Source organism: Thamnophis sirtalis, unplaced genomic scaffold (genome assembly GCF_051295495.1).
Source record: "Thamnophis sirtalis isolate CommonGarterSnake01/CBP01778 unplaced genomic scaffold, rThaSir2_p1.2 scaffold_2, whole genome shotgun sequence".
Taxonomy (NCBI): domain Eukaryota; kingdom Metazoa; phylum Chordata; class Lepidosauria; order Squamata; family Natricidae; genus Thamnophis; species Thamnophis sirtalis.
Genome location: NW_028261382.1, coordinates 154070863 through 154093890, shown reverse-complemented (window position 1 = coordinate 154093890; position 23028 = coordinate 154070863). Strand labels below are relative to the sequence as shown.

General features: G+C 36.9%; 1 protein-coding gene and 1 long non-coding RNA gene across 17 annotated transcripts in view; both read right to left on the bottom strand.

Moving 5' to 3' along the window:
- Positions 1–23028, bottom strand: part of PTPRM (protein tyrosine phosphatase receptor type M) — a 477367-nt gene that overhangs the window by 19995 nt on the left and 434344 nt on the right. The gene's annotated exons all lie outside the window — the stretch shown is intronic.
- LOC148049237 (uncharacterized) lies at positions 5371–20776 on the bottom strand. Its single transcript, XR_015695676.1, has 2 exons — positions 19678–20776; positions 5371–5494 (listed from the first exon to the last, which is right to left on the bottom strand). It is a non-coding gene; the product is annotated as an uncharacterized LOC148049237 (long non-coding RNA).

Genomic DNA, 23028 nt, shown 5'->3' with positions numbered 1-23028 from the left:
AAATCAAGATCTGTTAAATTGAAGGTTTATTGTGATAAATTAGTGGAAGAGACTTGAATGCTTAACAGGTTTGTGAGATTACAAAATTGGATTGAACAGTTAAAAAGTAAACCTTAAAAGAAATTCAAAAAGGTCTTAATAGGTTAAAGAAATTGGCTGAAAATAACACAACAAAATCTAATTGGAGATAAACAGGTTTTTTTTTTTTACTGAAACAGAAATGAAAATGTACAGACACAGAATGGTAAATATGTGGTTTGGTAAGAGTATTTATTTAAAAAGATATAAAGATAAAAACTCCAAATCAGGCTTAACTTTGGTGACCACATACTGTCACCCTTGTTGGCAGTAACAAGGAAGAGATTTCCCCCCCAGAATGTCTTTCTACTTCCCATGGATCTCCAGTTCATATGAGCCATCACAGTGCTCAACAGGTTCAATCCTGCTCCGAAAGTTATTGTCTAATTGATGGTTTAAAACTCCCTAACTTTCTAGTAGAGCAGTTGAACAATAGAAACCATTATCCAAAAGGTATGTGGGTTCCTGTTTGTTACAAGCGGAGCAATTCCCCCTGCCTCGAGCAGTGTGTGTGTGTGTGTGTGTGTGTGTGTGTGTGTGTATGTATATATATGTATGTATGTATATATCAGCACAAATAAAAAAACACACACGTGTGTGTGTGTGTGTACACACACACACACACACACACACACATACTGCTCCAGGCAGGGGATAGGAACACACATACTTTTGGGATAATGGTTTCTGCAGTCTATATATATAGACTGCAGTTAGGGCTATCTCTAAAGTTGGTGCTACATCTGCTTCACGACAAATCCGATTGATGTACGGATTTATTTGGATAGCCCCAATAGTTTTGGATCAGATTGGGCATAGGAAGACAGCTGCCTTTGGTGTGCCTTCTAATTTATTTCTTATTTACAGTGATCGGCAGTGTCTTTCCAGACTTTCAGATGAAAGTCTCCCCTGTGCTCTTCAAGGGATTAATAACGGGGTCATCTACATGCAAAGCAGATGCTCTGCCACTGATTTAGTTGTTTCTCCCTCTTGTCATTATGTTATAGGAAGAGCTATTGCTCAATGGTAGAATGTAGAGAGACTTGTAAAAAGGTCCCTAAAACATGTCTGATGGGAGAAAGGCTTGGGAGAAAAAGGATTTAGTTACTTACTCAGGCTTACAGGCCATTTTTTATTGCAAACAACATTAAGTACTTGTTGTCGCATCAGACAAGATTGGTGAGCAGGAAATGGTGTGGACCCTTTTTCCTCGTTGCATATATAAGGGCAGGAAGGGTTACTTAGCCAGCAGAGGCAGCATGCGTAATTAAAGAAAATTTGTATTGATGAATTAATTCCTCGGCATGCATGCTTAGAAGTTACTTAGCAAGCTTTGTAAATTGCACCATTCTGCTGTAAATCGCTCTCACCTTTGAGCCTTTTATGTGTATTCCTACTTGTAACAATTAAGAGAAAAAGTACAGCAGCAGTTCCGTGATCTGAAACCTCCAGAGACGAGAAGGAGCAGCAGCAGCTGCACAGTAGAAAAGGTGTTTCCCATAAAAATATTTTTACCAAAGGATCAAATGATTCCCAAGTTACTGACAAAATGTCATCAATCCATCCTCAGGTGTTGTACTGCTAGAGATGATGCCTTATTTAACATTCCCCTGAAACTAGATCCTCTATCTGTGATCAAGTCTATGATAAGATCTACCATCAAGCCATCTCCAAGTGTTATTGTTTATATTACTGTCTCTTAAAAAGGGTATAAAAAGCTGCTGAGAGTTTGAATCTTGGTGCAGAACTAAAGTCCTCAGAAAAAAAGGTGCTTTGCAATTAGGCTCTAGCACTGAGCCACTGTTATTCTGGGAGTTCTCAGCGAGAGGAGAGATACAGTTTGGAATATTTTTTTTATTTCTTGGTAATCTCTTAATATTTATTCACTAAAATCCTTTTATATATTTTGCCTGGTTTAAGCTATTATCTCTGGATACTGAAGAATTCACGGTATTATCTCTGACCTAACCACCAGGTGGCAACACAATGCTGTACAGAGTTACAATATAGTAAACAAGGAAGATATAAACAATAAGCAATAACATAAAGCAACTAAGGGATGCCTTCCTGTTCATCACACTGAGAAATAGCATTTTTAGTAAAAAAAAAATGTCTGTTGGGTGGGAACCTACCATTTTCACACTTCCTGAAGGTTTTGTGAAATACAAGGTCTCGGTGGCTTTTCTAAGTATCAAGCTGATTGCTGTGATCTCACCCTTGGTGGAATACTGTTTCAAAGAAAAGGGGTACTGCTAAACAGGCACATTCTTCAAGGGGAGGAACTTGAGGAGTGCCCTCCCTATTGGATTTTTTTTTTTGCACAGGCAGAAGCCACTAGGAGAAGCAGTAGATATCCAAGTCCTGAAGTCATTTGAAGTAACAAGAAGCACCCTGAATTGTATTGCAAGTCACTTGTAACTAGCACAGCTCTTGGATAAATGGTATTGCCTGAATGGAGAGATGCCCTTAATTTCTTGAGCAGCTGCTACTTTCTGGACCAATTGTGGCTTCTGGGTGGTATTCAAAGGTAACTTTATGTAGAGCGAGTTGCAAGAGTCGCAATGAAAAGTGATGAAGATGTTAAGTGACTGTGAGCAGGGTCTCTTCATCGAGAAACACTTGTATTTAGTGCCAAGATTCAAGTTGTGTAAATACCTTCTTAGCCATAGCTGCCATTGATCCTCAAGCAGGAACCTAAGTAGCCCCAATTATGAACAGTTTAAGCGAGATGGATTTGTCCAGAATCAAAGATGGAATATTATTGATATTGATTGGTTTTTGAACCCATGGCCATTCAGTTTTGTGGAAATTAACTTTCCCATCCATATTCACAGCCTCTGAGCACAGAGGATAGCACTTCTGTCTCCTGCTTGACCCAAAACTGAGATATACAAGTAGATATAATTGGCATCCTCATGACTCCTAGCTTGTGCTGATGGAATCTCTTCAAGTGACTTCATGCAGAATTATAAGGGGTAATAGAATTCACTTTGCAACGGAAGGCCTTAGGTTTGATCTATTTGCTCCCATCCCCAAAGAAATCTTTGAAGAATGTACTACTGCAAATGCCAACCCTGGAGGGTATCCAGAAGGATATCCTGATCAATGATATTGAAGGCAGCTCAGAGATCAAGTAGGGCCTGGATAGTTGAATTCTCCTCTCCACCTCATTCTTACTACAGTAATCTACAAAGACAACAGATCAAAACAATCCCTTTCCCCCAAGGTACATTGGGGGGAGGGGCAGACAAGATGTCCACTACCTCTTGTTTAAGTGGACCAGATTCAGATGTATAATACATAAAGACATTATACAAATTAGATTTTAATTTTGAATTTCCTGGGATTTTTCAGATCTAATTTGCACATTTAATGTACCTTACATAAATTGGACAATCATATTGCTTGACGAAAGGGGGTAAAGAGAAACTGATTTTCCCACCCTTTATGGCCTCAGTAGCCTCCACAATTTCCTGAAAATGAACTTCTAGAAGGTTATCAGACTCTGATAAATAGGACTCAGTAGTTTGTTGCTAACTGGGAAGAAGTACCACAGGCACAGATGTTATCTTCCAAATTTATACTATATTTCTAGAGGTCAATAAACTTTCCACTTGATTTATGGCTCTTTGCCACAGAGAAGCAGGTTCAATAAGAGGACCAGGCCATGATTGATGCTTCCACTGAACTATATAGCTATGTGAATCTGATAATCTACTCCTTCTATCTAACTGGTCCTACTCTTTCAGCCTTATAAAAAAATAAAAAGTAGTGTTTATATCAACAGTCTTAAGGGTATACCAACCATAGCTTTTAAAATCTTGCAGATATCAGAATATTTGTGGGGCCACCTCTTCCCAATGGTATCTGCCTGTCACACATGTTCTAGTCTGATGGGACACTTAGGGTTCCTCCTTTGAAACATAATCCTTCATGATGGGAATCAGAAGATGTGCCTTTTCTGTTGCAATGCTGACCCTCTGGAATGATATTCTCTCTACCGTTGGACCTGATCCTGTTGCTTTCAGGATGGCACTAAAAACTGTTTTCTTTGGGTACTGGAACTTGGTCTCCCATTAATATTGGATTTTAATTGGGATTTTTCATCTAGTTTTTTTCTTTATTGCACATTAGCCAGAGACACAATAAGTGGGATGGCCATTTGCTGTAAATCATTTAAATCTATATAAATAAAAATGTAATGGTTGTTTGTTCAAAATCGCTAATCTCTGAAAGTTCTTCACCAACTGTTTTGAAATTTTGACACAACATTGCATTCGAATATGCAAATGTTTTTAAATACGTATATTACATAGATGTTACACCTGTGACAGGTAAAAACATGATTTTTTTGTAAAAACATGCTTTTTTGAAAACTAGCGCCATCGGATGTAAAAGCAACATGCGCTATACTAAATATTTCATGATTCCATTTCAATGTTTCCAATTGCATTGTTATATTGAATTTTCATAGATTTTGATTTATTTTCATTTTGATTTAATTATTTTGTGTGACATTGCGTTGGAATTGAGCTGTGTCGTTTACCATAGCGTTCATTTAGTGAGTATAGTATATTCGGAACAGTTCGGCCTCTGTCCAGCTTCGTCCCGACAGTCCCTTTATATGTGTGGCTGGGCTGCGGCCGCACCCTTTCCCATCCTCCTCTGACAAGTTTCTGCCATTTCTGCCAAGGGGAGCCGAAGCCCTTCAGCCTCCCCCTCCCTCTCTCCCCTCCCCTCCTGCCGGGCCTTTGCTGTCTGCGGCGGGGCACCACCTGCGCCATCTCTCAGCCACCTCCTCCCGCCCTTAAGCCAGCTTATCCCCGGCCAGCCCAGCGGAGCTCCAGAGGAGGCGGAGTGTCTCCTCAGCCCGGCCGGCTGCGTGCACTCTCCACCACCCCCCCAGCGAACCAGCTACAGCCTCGCCAAGGCAACTCCGATGGGGCGGCGGCAGCGGTGTCAACCTGAGGTGCAGTGGGGCTGGGGCGGCCCCTGGGTGCCCCATGAGGTGGCACACCGAGGACTTCTCCTCCTCAGAGATCCTGGACATCTCACTCTCCCGGGCCACTGACTTGGGGGAGCCTGAGCGCAGCTCCTCCTCCGAGATGCTCAACAACTTCCACGAGGCCGACAGCCCTGGCGCCGTCTCCCCGAACCATCTTCGCCCGGCTCAGCAGACCCGAGTCCTGACCAATGGCAGCATCCACCCGCCGCCCCACTATGCCCAGACTGGGCCACAGCAACGCGTGGCTGGGTACAGCTAGTATACAAATAAATGAATAAAATAATTGTAATGCAATATTTACATTTTATGTACAACTTCAGCACATCTACATTTTGATATATAAATGTTAGCAAAATATTGATTTACTGTTGTCATTGAAGTGTTGGGAAAGATTTTCATTTCCATTTATATCTACAGGTAAGATGAATAAGGAAAATGATATTAAATCTGGTTAACAGTTTGGCACCAATATGTATAAAACATTGCTAATGTTATTTAATTCAAATTTGAACAATATATGGCATTAGTTGATAAAGAAATTTAGGATTCAGAAATATGTATTACTTTAGAGAACTACACTCATTTACTGAAATAAATACTTGCTAGTCACTTAATCTTAAAACTGATCTTCAAGACACTTTTGATGTAAGATAACATTATATATTATACCCAGTATTATGAAGATGTTGGAAATTTAAATGATAAATAATGGACATGGCAAAAGGAATGTAATGTATGATACGAGGGGGGATAAGAAAAACAAAGATTGGAAGATTATAATCATTGGTAATATTCTAAAACAGCATTTCTCAAGTTATCTTCCTGATGCTCTGGAATACATAGCTCATAGTTATCTTTTTTTCTACAGCTTTTATACCATATGTTCATCTCTCAGAATGTTTTACATGAAGATTGTAGAGTAAAGGTGACATGGCATGCAATATAACCATAAAAAGTCCAAAATAATGAACACCATTAACTCAAGGCATAAGCGTATATTAACACTTTACATGGGGCTGCCTTTGAAAAGCATCCAGAAGCTCCAGTTGATTCAAAATGCAGCAGCCCACATGGTTTAGGATTCCAGAATCAGTATGTCTGGTCGTCACTAAGTGAGCCTTTACTAACTTCTTAAACTGAGGAACATGAGATTGTTTTTATAAATTTACCACTGTCTCTCTTATAATAAACTCCAAGTGGAAATGTTTTTGGAAACTATTTTAGAACTTCAACTAATGTCCAAGATGGAGCCCAACTTTACTCAGTGTAATCTTATTATTTTCTATTCGCTGTACAATTGAATTGTAGTGAAATGAATGCTGAACTTAATATTTAGAAGGCTTACAATCCTGCATTCAGCTACTAATTTTTTTGATAAAAAAATCTTAGTGTTTTTTTGATTCCCAAACTCAACCAGTATCAAAAGTGCTTAGCATTACATCTGCGCTACTGTATGAAGATATTGGTTTTGCCCGGAAGTGTAGGATCCCATTATTTAAGATATGTTTCAAAATCTAAGTTCAAAATTTTATCATAGGTCATGAATCACAACATTTAATCAATGTTTATGATATACTGGACTATAATCTAACTAAATAAAATTGATGTTTACCTATGGTAAACAAAAGTTTCAGTTTTTATATGCGCAATTTCAACCCAAGCTGAAATCTTCATTAAAATGTTTGTGTCTGTCTCTTCCACATTCAAATCCAAATTTCTAATATTTGCTCTCATAACTATTATTAGGAAAGAAATAAGCTCCTTCTTTTTGAGGACCATATAGCAATAGCAATAGCAGTAGACTTATATACCGCTTCATAGGCCTTTCAGGCCTCTCTAAGCGGTTTACAGAGAGTCAGCATATTGCCCCCAACAATCTGGGTCCTCATTTTACCCACCTCGGAAGGATGGAAGGCTGAGTCAACCCTGAGCCGGTGAGATTTGAACCGCTGACCTGCTGATCTAGCAGTAGCCTGCAGTGCTGCATTTAACCACTGCGCCACCTTGGCCATACACAATTAGCAGCACAATTTATTTAAGTATCTATATATTTGAATATATAACTTATGAGAGGATTGAAATATATAGTGATATTGCCAAAAACAATTTGTGACATAAGTTTCTCTTGTGATTTTGAAATGAGATTGAATCTTATATGTGTAATTATGAAAACCCAAATATCCAGATTGATAAACAGATTAAGTTGATTGTTATGAAGCAATAGGCTATCAAGCATTCAATAACATTCTTTAATGAATTCTTAAAAGCAACATGGCTTCAGAAATGGCCATATATTAAAATGCAATCAAATAAGAACCAACCCATCCAGGTTGTAGAAAAAACAGATTAATTTCAGCATTGCTTTTGAAATGATAATCTGAATACCTTCCTTATCTCTTACCAAGTCAGACTTAATAAAATACTTTTCCAATTCTACAGGTAATTCTCGATTTACAACCTTTCATTTACTGAACATTCAAAGTTGCGACACTGAAAAAAGTTTCTTGTTTTTGAAATTTAACAATTGTTGCAGTATCCCCATAGTCACAGCATCAGATGCTTGGCAACTGGCATGTATTTATGACAGTTGCACTGTCTCAATGTCATGTGATCACCATTTGCAACCTTCCCAGCTAGCTTCTGACAAGCAAAGTCAACAAAGTCAGATTTGCTTAAAAACTTCACGATTCACTTAACAACTGCAGTGATTCACTTAACAACTGTGGCAAAAAAGGTCATAAAATGGAGTTCAACTCTCTTAACTGCCTTACCTAGCAATCAAAATTTTGGGGTCAACTGGGAACATAAGTCGAACATTTGAATAAATACATCATAATGTGATCATTATGAAGTGATCATAATATAAATAGAATAAATTTATAATGATGATCAAGCAAAGCAATTAGTATATTTTAAAGCTCCATATGTTATAAATATGGTGCTAATATTGTACCAAATGGTAGCTAAATTAATATTGTAGTAGATAATGTAATTAAAATTAACTTTCTGATTATCTATAGTATGCTTGATATTGGTAGCTGATTTGAAGTAATTTGTGTATGTGCTAATTTTTGGAAAGTTAAAATTATTTATTATTTGTAATACTTTTTAAGGTGAATTGATCCAAGAAATGAAAATATTTAAAGCATTATACACCATGAATGTTGGCTTACAGGAAAAAGTGCACTTGTTTTGGGTTTGAAGTTTCTGGATTCAAAAGTACTTTGAATACGGAAAGGAAAGGGACTTGCCATTTGATTTACAACACAAATCATTTACAGTCACAGTACTGTATATTAGATTTTTAATCTCAGTTCTCCAAACTGTCTTTACAGTGACTGTGAGTAATGACTACATTTTGGTACAGTAAGTGACCAAAGAAACTAGCTGAGTGTACAGTAAAAAAACTGCTGAGTGTATGAAAGAGTACATAACAATATATCTGATATCACCAAGCTCAGTATTAGCTGAATAGTTTGTACTAGGAATCATAGAGTGGAGAGGGCCATTTAGGCTCACTGCAAGAATTCAAGTTAAAGCATTCCAGACAGATAGCTGCCTAACCCCTATTAAAAGTACATAACAACTGGACTATGCTTTGGACAAATCTGTTGAAGTATTGATGATTTCACTTCCAGCTGGGTGGCTCACGTTGACAAGGAGAGAACCATCAATTCTCAGGGCAGACCAAACTGTTATATAAACATTAAACAGATATTTCTGACTGGTGGAGAAGAATGGCGGAAACTCCATTGACTTGAGAAAGTGGTTGGAAAAGGTAAAAGGTAAAAATATAAACTCTGAAACTAACACATATGTAACAGGTACTCTGATCTAGTGGTTAAGATCCTGGGTTGGAATAGCAATGGCACTTAGATTTATACACTGCTTCACAGCGCTTTACAGCCCTCTCTAAGCGGTTTACAGAGTCCACATATTGCCCTCAACAATCTGGGTTCTCATTTGATTGACCGTGGAAGAATGGAAGGCTGACTCTACCTTGAGCCGTGGGACTCAAACTTCCAAACTGCAGGCAGCCAGCAGTCAGCAGAAGTAGCCTGCAGTACTGCATTCTAACTACTGCACCACCGTGGTCCCTGGAAACTGGAAAACTGTGAGTTTTAGTCCCATCTTAAGCATAGAAGCCAACTAGATGACTGAGCCAGTTATTTTCTCTGAGTTCTAAAGAGGTCTTCACAAGATCACTTTAGAAAATATCTACATCCATCCATCCCCCACCCATCCTATTTAATCAAAGGAAAAACTGCAGGGACTTTTCCTGTAATCACCAAGAGACAGATTTCATTTGATGAACCATAACAACACTGTAGATGAAAATCTGAAATAGATCTGTCTTCCCCAACTAGTGTCCTTTAAATATTCTAGATTATAAACCTCATAATTCTCTTTGGTCTTTATAACAAGGAAATGTAGAAATTGTTATACACTGCAGATGAATATTATCAACTTTGGAAGACTACAACTGACATATAGAACTTAAAACAAGACTAAAACAAAACAAGACTAAAACAAAACAAACAGCTTAATGTTGAAATAAAATAAATAGTACTTTATGGTGATAGCATGGCATCTTAACAAAACCAACAAAATTTCCAAATGTTTGGAAATAACTATTCTAATTTATTCAGTATTGGATATACCCAACTTTAAATACAGTCAACTAGTCTACAGGACTTCAAACATAATACTACTTTGACTTATCAGATCTGAGCTGCAGAAACAGAAATGACCACTACATAAAAGTAAACAGATAAGAGATTTCTTGTCTCCATCTAGCAATTGTTTCAGCTTTATCAAGCTCAGATTTGTTCGCCTTAATTTAGATTAACTGGCATAATTCATAGAAGGGCAACAAGAATGGTCAGAGGATTGTAGGCAGAGTGCTCTGGGAAAACATGGAAACTAGGTGTATGTAGCTTTGCAAAAAGAAGAATGACAGAGAATGTTACGGCAATCCTGAATGGGTAGAAAGAACACCAAAATCTCAGGATTTTTTAAGTTTCAGGAAAAAATATTTCAGCTGAAGGTTAGAAAAATATCTTCTAAGAATAAAATCAGCAAATAGAAATCAGGAGTTCATGAAGCAGTCTTAGGCAAGACACTATTTTAGACTTTGGAATGAAGGTAGCAGAAAGCTAGCAACCCATTCATGTTCTATGATATATTTATTTATTTTAAAGGATAACTTAAAAATCTCTCTCTGTGTGTGTGAGTGAATGAGAGAGAGACAGAGACGGAGAGAGAGAGGGACCGAGACAGGGAGGGAGGGAGGGAGGGAGAGAGAGAGAGAGAGAGAAGCAATGATAACTACAATGAAATATGAAAGAAAAGAGCTTAAATGGTGATGTCACAATTATTTTGGCCTAATTGTGACTAGCTGCAGTGGCCTATGTCATCTTCAAGGCCAAAACATCAAATTAAACCATGGGAAATATAGGATAGATACATGCCAGAATATTTCAATGACTTTTTGTATGCAGTAAAGATTCTAATCTAGCTATGCCATGCTGTATACTGGAGTGTATTCGGATAAGTATGATTCTAGTACAAATGAACAGAACATGTATAATGATATCACAATGCACACTTCATTATTTTGGTGTCATTATAGTTAGGAACAATCATCTTTCCTTATTCAAATATTTATTCATAAATATTCAAAATGTTATTTTATGGGGTGTATGCCCAATGTAGAAAAGACAATGACACCACTTTGCCTACGGATAGTAACATGTAAATTCTGGATTCCCTCATTACCTGAGAACCTTCAGGGATTATGCAGTCCTCAAACTAAATGTTTGGCTTTTGAAATGGATTCCTATTCAATAGATTAAGGCTTCAAGATTCAATTCCACACCGATTTTATATTTTCTAAAACAGCAACTTTTTGGCGAAAAGCATTTATAAGAAAACTGACTAGGGCTTTTTCAGCATTACAAAGGATACTGTGTGCACATATTTCGTGCTATCTGGCTCAGTGAGGCAACTAAGGTTGATCTGGGAACATCTTTATTAAATGATTACAAAAGATCTGCCTAGCTTCCTAGGGAACAATGGCCAATTATTCACCTTAAGGATACCTTTCTTGGTATGCATGATGGAATAAAGCCAACTTCTTCTTCCTGGATGTAGATTTAATAAGAAGATATTTTATTTGACTGATAAAACATATTGTCTTATTTACTGATCTGCCAGATTAAAGATGATTTTAAACTGTTGAGCTTTATAAAGCATCCTCTTTTCAGCAATATATCATGTCTACATAATTTCCATTGGGAAGCAGATTATATATTGTTTTTCAAAAAAGGTCATCACTATGATAAATGAATAAAGAAAATGGGTATATTTATCATTATTTGTTGTTCCATTTGTGCATAGTTAAACAGCTGCTTAAATGTTTTATTGTGAAATGATTGTATTGTCTTCAGTCAGCATATAAAGAAATATATATGCCTGAGGGAGAACTCTGGTTACAATCTGAACTGTGATAATTATTTCTGTTGCAGAAACGCCCATCCCATTGTTCAATGTTTGCAGTATAATCCAAATCTTTCAGAAAAATCTCACTGGGGTTTAATGCAGCTACTTTTTTTTTTGAAAACATCATACGAAGACAAATGTTACTAGAGAAGACCCTGAAGTTTGAAAACAAGGAGGTTAAATGCTATCACTGATGGCACAAACAGGAGCGTGTAAGAAGTGAAAGAAGCAATTCCCAATGGTCCTGACAAAATTACATCTATTGGGTCACAAAGAGTTAACACTGGCTAATTAACTAAAGAACAACAATAACAATTCCAGGTAAATCATCCATGGCATAATTCTAAGTGTGCCTACTTGAAAGTAAACATTTAGCCTTGAATTGCAATTGTGTATAAATGATGAATTTGCATAAATGATGAACAGGTAACTGCTAAAATGTATAAACTCTGTTAAGATTTTAAATGGAAGAAGAGCAAGAGGGCATGGTAAAATTGATCCTGAAATTCACATTATCTTATAACTCGAAAGAATGTTTATAAAATCATGTGCCATTGATATATGTCACCAGAGAAACTATCTACAATGTATAAGGGTATTCCTAATTGTTGTTGGAAAAGTAAAAAGAAGGAAGGGACAGTTTACCATGCATGACAAATTTGTTGAAAAGTGGGTGGTGGTGGATACAAATATCTATGATGATGCAGAGTTTTAAAGATTAGCATTCAGATGAAACCAGCATTTTTCTTTCTAGGACTTAGAGATAGTCAATTAGAAAAGGTTTATGAATGATTAATATTCTATATGCTAAGGGAAGTGAATATATATATATATATATATATATATATATATATATATATATATATATATATATATATATATATATATGTGTATATGTGTATATGTGTATATGTGTATATGTGTATATGTGTATATGTGTATATGTGTATATGTGTATATGTGTATATGTGTATATGTGTATATGTGTATATGTGTATATGTGTATATGTGTATATGTTGTATATGTTGTATATGTTGTATATGTTGTATATGTTGTATATGATGTATATGATGTATATATGTATATATGTATATATGTATATATGTATATATGTATATGTATATGTATATGTATATACACACACACACACACACACACACACACACACACTGCTCAAAAAAATAAAGGGAATACAAAAATAAGACATCCTAGATCTGAATGAATGAAATATTCTTATTAAATACTTTGTTCATTACATAGTTGAATGTGCTGACAACAAAATCACACAAAAATTATCAGTGGAAATCAAATTTAGCAACCCATGGAGGTGTGGATTTGGAGTTACACTCAAAATTAAAGTGGACAAAAACACTACATGCTGATCCAACTTTGATGTAATGTCCTTAAAACAAGTCAAAATGAGGCTCAATAGTGTGTGTGGCCTCCATGTGCCTGTATGACCTCCCTATAACGACTGGGCATGCTCCTGATGAGGTGGCGGATAGTATCCTCCCACACCTGGATTAAAGCATCCCCCAACTCCTGGACAGTCTGTGGTGCAACGTGGGTTGGTGGATGGAGCGAGACATGATGTCCCAGATGTGCTCAATTGTATTCAGGTCTGGGGAACGGGCAGGCCAGTCCATAGCATCAATGCCTTCGTCTTGCAGGAACTGCTGACACACTCCAGCCACATGAGGTCTAGCATTGTCTTGCATTAAGAGGAACCCAGGGCCAACCGCACCAGCATATGGTCTCACAAGGGGTCTGAGGATCTCATCTCGGTACCTAATGGCAGTCAGGCTACCTCTGGCAAGCCCCCTAAAGAAATACCACCCCATACCATTACTGACCCACTGCCAAATTGGTCATGCTGGAGGATGTTGCAGGCAGCAGAACGTTCTCCATGGCGTCTCCAGACCCTGTCACGTCTGTCACATGTGCTCAGTGTGAACCTGCTTTCATCTGTGAAGAGCACAGAACGCCAGTGGCAAATTTGCCAATCTTGGTGTTCTCTGGCAAATGCCAAACGTCCTGCACAGTGTAGGGCTGTAAGCACAACCCCCACCTGTGGACGTCGGGCCCTCGTACCACCCTCATGGAGTCTGTTTCTGACCATTTGAGCAGCCACATGCACATTTGTGGTCCGTTGGAGATCATTTTGCAGGGCTCTGGCAGTGCTCCTCCTGTCCCTCCTTGCACAAAGGTGGAGGTAGCAGTCCTGATGCTGGGTTGTTGCCCTCCTACGGCCTCCTCCATGTCTCCTGATGTACTGGCATGTCTCCTGGTAGCACCTCCATGCTCTGGACACTACGCTGACAGACACAGCAAACCTTCCTGCCACAGCTCACATTGATGTGCCATCTTGGATGAGCTGCACTACCTGAGCCACTTGTGTGGGTTATAGACTCTGTCTCATGCTACCACTAGAGTGAAAACACCGCCAACATTCAAAAGTGACCAAACCATCAGCCAGAAAGCATAGGAACTGAGAAGTGGTCTGTGGCCACCACCTGCAGAACCACTCCTTTATTGGGGATGTCTTGCTAATTGCCTATGCTTTCCACCTGTTGTCTATTCCATGTGCACAACAGCATGTGAAATTGATTGTCAATCAGTGTTGCTACTTAAGTAGACAGTTTGATTTCACAGATGTGTGATTGACTTGGCGTTACATTGTGTTGTATAAGTGTTCCCTTTATTTTTTTGAGCAGTATATATATGGAAGAATGCAGAAATACTCACCATGGAAAACTTGATCATGAAAATTTCAGAACTTGCTAAACTGACTTAGATAAGGATAAGAGAAAGAACAATAATGACTTTTACCATAGCACACAAATCAACTAAAGTCCTCCAAAATATCCTAAGTAAACCAAAACCAAGCACCTCTAGAAAGAAAAACAAAAGTCATCTATAGCATATAATGTAAGGATTGTAAGAAAAACAGGCAGAAGATTACAAGCTCCCATCTGTAAACACCAACTACCAGTCAGGAGACATGATGAAAACTCCTTAGTGACACAACATGGACAGACTCAACCATGGTTTCATCTAGGAAACTGTGAACATGAAGCCAAGTTAAAAAACACCAGAGAATTCCAGGAGGTCGGGCAGACAAGCAAATTGGCCATCAACCAGCATACACAGATAAACAACATCTACATACCACTCAAAATACACAATAAAAAACCCAAAAGAAAAAAAGACCAAAACGAGCAACCCATATGGGTAGAAATTAACACTAAGATTAATACTAGAGTAACAATCAACTTAACAATACTCCAATCAAGGAACTACCAATGCATACAAACAAGCTAACAGTAAACAACAGTCTAATTGAGGAACCATCAAGAACACTCCTACCAACACTGACAGGACAAGTCACTAGTATATAATAAATAAGAGCAACCCATAGTGCCTTATAACGTTGATGGTGATATCTAATTTGGTAACCAGGAAACTTCTACTCAGAAAGTTATTTCTATTGGAACTATTTTATAAAACACCAGAGACTTCACAATTTACTGATTACTATGGGTTGAATGAAATAACAGTGTTCCGTGTGCCTTCAACATTTAGTCATTCCAACTACATGACCACAGAGATGTCTTTGGACGGCGCTGGCTGTTTGGCTTTGAAATGGAGATGAGCACCACCCGCTAAAGTCAAGAACGACTAGCACATATGTGTGAGGGGAACTTTTACCTTATGGATTGAATATGGGGAAGAGGAGAAACTGTTTCAATTATTTCTATAACTGCTGTAAAGAAGATCAGAAGTTATTTCTTTAAGGGTTTTTTTTTTGTTTCTTTTGCTTTCTATTATTGTCAACATTTTTGTCTTCATCTATCCTACTTTTCCATATTTTTGTGTTTAGCTTTGTAAAAAATATAACAATCATTAAATAAAACATGTAAACATTTAACCTATACCAACAGACATTATGGGAATCCAAAAACAGCTTGCTTTTTGCCAAAGGGAATGCTATATCACACATGAAATTTGATTTGTAACTGACATGAAATTTATACATATTTTGTTAGATTTATAACCTGCCTTTTCCTTCAAAAGTGCTTTGATATAGCATTCCCTTTGTAAACATAGTTTACAAAGCATTGCCTCCTCCAATTTTTCCTCACAACAATGACTTTGCAAAGTAGCCTGAACTAAGTAAGTATGATTCAATAAGGACTTTATATGGCTTGGCTTAAACTTAAACCTGCATTTCCTCAGTTCTAGACTGATACCTTATCCAGTACAACCCCCTACCCCCAAAAAACAAAACCTGAGCATATATTTCACTGCATACACGTCTGTAAGTGCATGTGTGTAAATATAATGAGGTAATTATGATGGCTCTACATAGAATTAATTTCTTTTTGCCCTCAACTAATAGCATGCAGGAAGGCCAAATTAATTTATCTTTGTGCAATCAATGAATAACGTTTCTGAAATCATTCCTGTAAAAGCAAGTGGGTAAATAACAGGACAAAATTGCTTATCCATTCAAAGGCTGAGTAAGAACCAGTGCCAAGTTTAGATTCTATTCCTACTGAATTAAGGATGAGTGAGATGTGGAGCAATCTATCACCAGGTAGAATTCAGGTTTGAGGTGCTCAGACTGATAAATCAGGCCAAACTAAATCCTCTGGAAGTCAGACTGGAATCTGATTTTTTGGTGTAGTAGTTTCTTTGCTATATATTGTTAAGAGTTCTTTCATTTGATTGGGTAGTGATTCACATTATAGACCCAACCCCTGCTTCAGATAGCTTTTCCTTAAAGACCCACTCATTAATCTTTCTTTTAAGTATGCCAAAACAGCATGAGGTTTCGGTAAGTCAACTCTAACATTTATCATCTTTAAATAATTTTTCATGGCAACTCACAGCTACCTTAAATTACAATGCACTGTTTGCATTTTTTTTTAGAACTCAGTCACATTCTAATGAGGTCGTCATAAAACTGGCTAAATATGTTTAGAAATCATTAGTGTAAATTACTAGAGCAAAATATTCCTAGGGGTGCTCGGCTGATTTCTGTCACAGGACCTGAAGCAGATGGATACGTATAATAGCAGAAGAATGCAAGAAACGGGGGTGGCAGAGCAGGGGGCTTGGTTCACTTGCTTCTCTTTCTGTCTCTATGCACCAGCAGGATAAATGTGAGCAACTCAATAACATGCTACCAGATAAAGAGCTAAACGTCCCTTAGGTAGGTTCATTAAAGGAGGAAAACAATCAAAACACATTTTGCTGCAATTGAAATACCAGGTGCAGGGCAGCCCTACAAGAGCCAGGATAACTGACAAGGGTCCCTTGCTGGCACCCGGGAGAGCTTAAAGGATGCTGGGCTTTTGACAAGTCTGGCTCAGATAATGACAGGTATTGGCAGATGTATCTGGCCTCTGCTAGAGGCAAAGGATGTTGCTGAATCATCTCTAGCAGGTGCCTGCATAAGGGAAAACCTCTTGGTGGCTCTTCTGCGTGCAATTAAAAACCACACTGATGCAGAGAGCTCCAGGGCAAAAGCTGTAGCTGAGTTAATGACTACCCAGGCTGGGTAAACAAACACACATCCACCCCTAAATGAATAATTCATGAATGATTATCAAAAAAAAAACGTTATGTGGAAAATATGTTAAATAGGTATCATTTTTTTCCCCTGGAAAAATAATATGATTTTGCTCTGTTGCTTTTGGATTCAAATAGGATAGGTGGTCTCCTAAGAAATCTAAAAGTCAAATAACAACTGTAGCAGGGCGCGTTATGAGGAGCCCCAATGGGGGTGGGGGGAGAGAAGAACCCTTCAAAACCAAGAAGAGCAATGAGTCTGGCTTTGCAGGAACCTGGCCTATTCTCAAAACATGGAATTGCTACATAATCTTCCCCAAATCCATCCAAATTACTAGGTTGAGATGCTGAGAAATAGCACAGCCTTATGTGCCTAGGCACTAATAGAAGGAGAAACACAGGTTGTGCATTAATTCAACTGTTAATAACAATTGCTTAACAAAAAAATGGAAAATAAATACCTGGAGATCAGTTTTTTTATAGTAAATTCACTAAAAATTACAAGTACAATGCAAAGTAAACAATAGAAAGTGTGGATAATTAAAAAAGAAAAATTAAGATAGTAAAGAAAAAGAAAAGAAATATATAAAGAAATGATTCCCCTCTTCAGCCCAAATATAAACAAGTTTAATAATTTATCACCTTTTATTAAAGTACAACAATGAACTTTTTCCCCATATCCAAATTCTTATCTATAAAAAAATCCTTAAACCTCATCTTTCCAGTCCTGATATCAGCAAAAGTTCATTAAAGGTTAGCAGAGATAATAACGTTTTATGAGGGGGGTCCTTGGTGCTTTCTAAGCTTGTCTGTTTTCTTGCAGACGTTTCATTACTAGGAACTAGGAAACATCATCAGTGGTAGAGAAATGTCTGCAAGAAAACAAGCAAGCTCAGAAAGCACCAAGATGCCTTAACCATTAGACTAGGGCTATCAAACTCCCGGCCCGCAGGCTGGATGCATCTTGCACTGGCCACACCATGCCCGGTTTAGTTAAGTGGAAAAAAGTCCCAATATGTCATGTGAAGCTGCCATGATGATGTGAGTTTGACACTCCTGCATTAGACCAAACTGTCTCTCATATTGCTTAGAGGGTTTTTATTTGTTTGTTTGTACTTTGCTATTTCGAGGCACAATATCTCAAACTGGACTCTGCGATTGAAAATAATGTTCTAGCCTACTCTTTCTTGTGTAATTGATAACATTTGTAAGAGCTATTACGTGAATTACAGGTTAGAATAGAATAACTTTGTCACTCTGAATGTAGACTAATTGGCATACATTAAAATAAAATTTCATTGTATACAGCTGTCAAAGGGTCACGACTTCCAATATACACTACATAAACATGAAAAAATAAATAAATAAACAAATGCAAAATTATGCATATACCCACATATATCATATGACACAGAGACCCAACACAGTCTAGTTGGGATATATACATGTACATGGTGATAAAAACGAACCTTGTGAGTTTACCAGATGGATGGCATAGGGAACAAAGCTGTTACAGAATCTGGTAGCCCTGCTAGAAATACTTTGAAATCTCCTCCCAGAGGGGAGCAACAGAAACAGACTGTAAAGTGGCTGTGTGGGGTCTCTAACAATGCTTTGAGCTCTAAGCATATAGTGCTTATAAGCAGTATATTGAATAAAGGGAAGCGAGCTTCCTATAATCTTCTCAGCTGTCCTGACCACTCTCTGTATGGACTTTCTTTCTGAGGTACTGCTGCCACCAAACCAAACATTGATGCAGTTTGTTAAAACATTATAAATGACGCCTCTGTAAAAAGTGACCAGGACAGAAGGAGAAAGGTGTGTTCTCCTCATCCGACGCAGGAAATACAGACACTGATTTGCATGCTCCATTAAGGATGACATGTGGAAACCACAATCTGGATGAGGCTAGTCATACTTCATCCTAACTAAACAAGAATATTACTATTCTAGTCTATACTGTACTGTACCATACCACACTATATTACATTACACTATACTATACTAATAAAATAAAAACAAAATATGACAAATCTAATCTAGAATAAATGGATTCTATTTTCAAAATCTTGACATTTCCAAAAGAGAAAAATGGGATTAAGGGACAAGGTAATATTTAATTCATAGCATGTAATAGCTTGTTCTTTTTTTGTTATTCAAAAGCAAAGGTAAATTCTCCAATCTGAATCGGGATTCCACATCGGATGGTATCAATCCTCTGTTTTGCTGTAATTCTGATTCATTCTTGATTTTGAATTATTCGGGGGGGGGAATCCCTGTCAAACTACTTCTAAATAGTTACATGATTTTACTTAATAAAAAAAAGAGTGTTACTTTCAATTGATTTTAATATGTTGGAGTGTTGGTTAAACAAGTGAAAATCCTGTTAAAGCTTAAAGTTTCCTACCATACAATGAATCTCATTGAAACTAGTGTTCACTATATCTATCTATTGGAACAAACATTCCTAGGATTTTCATCTGACTAGAAATTTCTTGGAGTTGCAGTGTTAACATACCTCCAGGACATTAAGTTGAGGAAAACTAAATTACTTCTTGTGTTCATTTTTCAAGGTATAAAGATGCTTTGTAAAGTAGATGCTACAATATCAGATGAAGATATCTGGATGTCTGCAGTAATACTACTTAAAGATGGAAATAATTGATGCTATAGCACTAGAATGAGAAAATACATGTAGGACTTTGATTTTGAAAGGGTAAAATACAGGCGTTGGACCAATAAATCTTTTTATACTTGTTTAAAATATTATTTGAAAGTAAATTATTTCATTGTGGAATGATCAATCCTGAATAAGCATTACAATGAAATGAAATCAGATTATTTTGGTAAAAATACAAATTCTAGAATGTTTTCTGTGACATATTGTGTTCTACTAAACTGATTTCTTTATTTAGACTTTTTATTTAAATATCTCTCAATATGGCTTGGTGCCAAGATATTTGGACAACTGCCTTCTTCAACCAATGTTGACTTGTCTGAGAAGCTACTTGTAGTTCCTTTAAGTATTAAGATTTGTAATCCTGCCTTTATTATTTCTATGTAAGTAATTCAAGGTAGTGAGCATACTTAATATTCCTTTCTTCTCTTCCTTTCCCCACAGCAAAAAAACAATTGGATTTGGACTGTGAGAGAGTGACTAGCCCAGTTACACAGCCAGCTTTCATGGGATTAGAACTCAGAGCCTCGTTATTTCTAGCCTGGTGTCTTAACCACTAGTTAAGTTAATGTGGTAGAGCCGTGATGGCGAACCTATGGCACGTGTGCCCAAAGTGGCATATGAAGCCTTGCCTGTTTGTCTTCCAGGTGTGTGCACGACAGCTGTCCTTTGGGTGCATGGCAGTGTCGAAAACCGGTGTGCGCAAGCACGCTGGCTAGCTGATTGTCAGGTGCGCATGCGCATGCATGCCAGAACCTGGAAGTTCTGCTTTTCTGGAGCATGGTCCTGACAAGCATACATGATGTTTCCCTGTGAACGTTTTGGCACTCAAAGCCAAAAAGGTTTGCCATCACTGTGATAGAGGCTCAAAGGTTTTGCTTTTCAAACTTTAGCACTCTTTTTATGGACTCCCTCCAGAAATTAGACTAGCCTTTCTTCTGTAATTTTAACAACTCTAAAAAAAAAGTTTTCTGGAAGTTGGTACAAATAATGCCCTTCTGGAAACTGCTCTGGGATAGTTTGGGATGATATTGTCTTGTTTTAATTGCTATGACTTACAGTTTTCTTATTGGGGGCATTTAAATATTATATCGTTGGTGGATGTTTTATTGCTGTTAATTGCAGAAAGTCCTTGCAGATTCTGGCTGTATTACAAATGTAATAAAGGAAAGTCTAACAAATATATTCCATTTTTGGAATGTGCCTATCAAACAGATGCAATAAGTATGGACTGTTTTAAAGCAATGAATTTGTTTTAAATTTCAATATTAAGAGGGAAAGTTAATGTATTGATTTACTGGGAATTAGACTATTTTTGTCACTTCAAGTATCTGCATCTTTAGTAACAAGATGCAGTAACAGTGCTTAATTATACTCACAAATCTTATTGCTTTGTCTAAAAGATGGTCTTTTACCTTGATTTGTGAGTAGTTCAGGATGTTACATGTCTAAACAATAGGATTTAAACTCACAGTAAGCCATGAGAAATATCCACTTCTAAACCCAGAATGTACCCTGAATTTATAATAAAGGAATAGGGAAATGACATCACTACTTATTGAGCAATTAATTGATCACTCTAAAGTCCATGCATCTATTCTTCAAAGGAAATTATAAACTACTCTGATTTCAAGATATTAAAACATGTATCACAAGTATTTTAGTGACCCATGCTTAATTAATCATTTAAAATAAGTGATTTTTTAAATTGTCTTTTGAAAATAAGACAAACATAAACTAACATACTTCGAACATGCATTCATTGCCTCTCTTGTTATTTCAATAGCTAAAGAAGCTAAACATAGCTTCACAAAGTAACGTAAAGCAACGTGGTCATCACATATAGAAGTTATATCACACACATTAATTATTAGACAGAATGATCAAGATGGTTTCTATTAATTATTTATTAATTAAACAGTGTTTCAGAACCCATTAGGGAACAATTTTTTTTTCCTTTATTTGAAGTGTGTTTTCTTCTTTTTTTTACATGTTGGAACAAACTTAGGTAAATTTTTCTGTAGCCCACCAAATATCTCAGATTAAAATATATCATTGGAAAATAGGCCCTTTTGGAAATGAGTGTTTGTTTAAAAACTCAATTAAGTATTATCCTCCCCCCCCTAGGAATTACATTAGCAGACATAAATCTTATTTACTTCATTTAATAATGTAACATAAGCTGAATGATCAGCCATATTCTCTAAAAAGACAGAATATCATTTAATAATTGTAATTAATAATTATTAATGAAATCAAGATTCACTAGAATTTTGAATTGCGACTTAGGTTTTGTTTTCTTTTAAAAAAAACCACCAGTATTTGGGATAGGGGGAGAAGTGGATTAATTCACTTTGCCTACCACAAATTCTTCACAATGTAATATATATAGTATATACTTTCCTCAATGCAGCTAGTAAGTTTCAGAAGAATGACATATAATAAACACCCAAATCCCACTCAACATCCTTCAGGAAAATGAAGAATTAAGGGATTAAATAACATATCACAAATATTTTGTCCCTGGATGAGAATTCCATCTTCCTGAAAATTATCTGATCTTTTAACTGTGCCACTGTGTTTGTTTGAATATATTTATGGTATCAAGTGTCAAATCCTGAGTAATCGTACCACAAAAAGGTTGTGTTATGGCTGAAGTAATAAGGAAAAATTATTACCAATTTTGTTGTATTTAAGTCCAATGAAAATAAAGATTATACTTACTTAATTATTTGATTTCTTTCTGTACACTGCTGAGAATTCCACTTTGTGACCTCCAGTCTTATATAATCAGTGTCTGAAATTGGGTTTTCTCCCTACCCCTGGAGCTGCTTTTATAAATGAAAAGATTGCCTTTCTACCCCTGAAGGTTCTTTACATCTAAAAAGAAATCTTTGCTTCTTGCTTAATTTAGAGTAGACAGGAAGGGTGAAACTGATTAGAAATAGCCAGGAGTAAGTTTGTCTAGATATAAACTAATAAGGACAGGTCAACAGGTCAACCCAGGAAGCACAACATATCATGAAAGATTGGAAATAATGGGCCTAATGTCATCAATTTTCACCAGCGTAAATACATCCTTTTCTAATACTTCTATATCTCCCAACAACTGAACTCTCCGAGTAACTCAGGATGATCTTCAGCCAACACATGTGTAGACTTTAAACCCAAGCATATACTAAGGTAGAATCT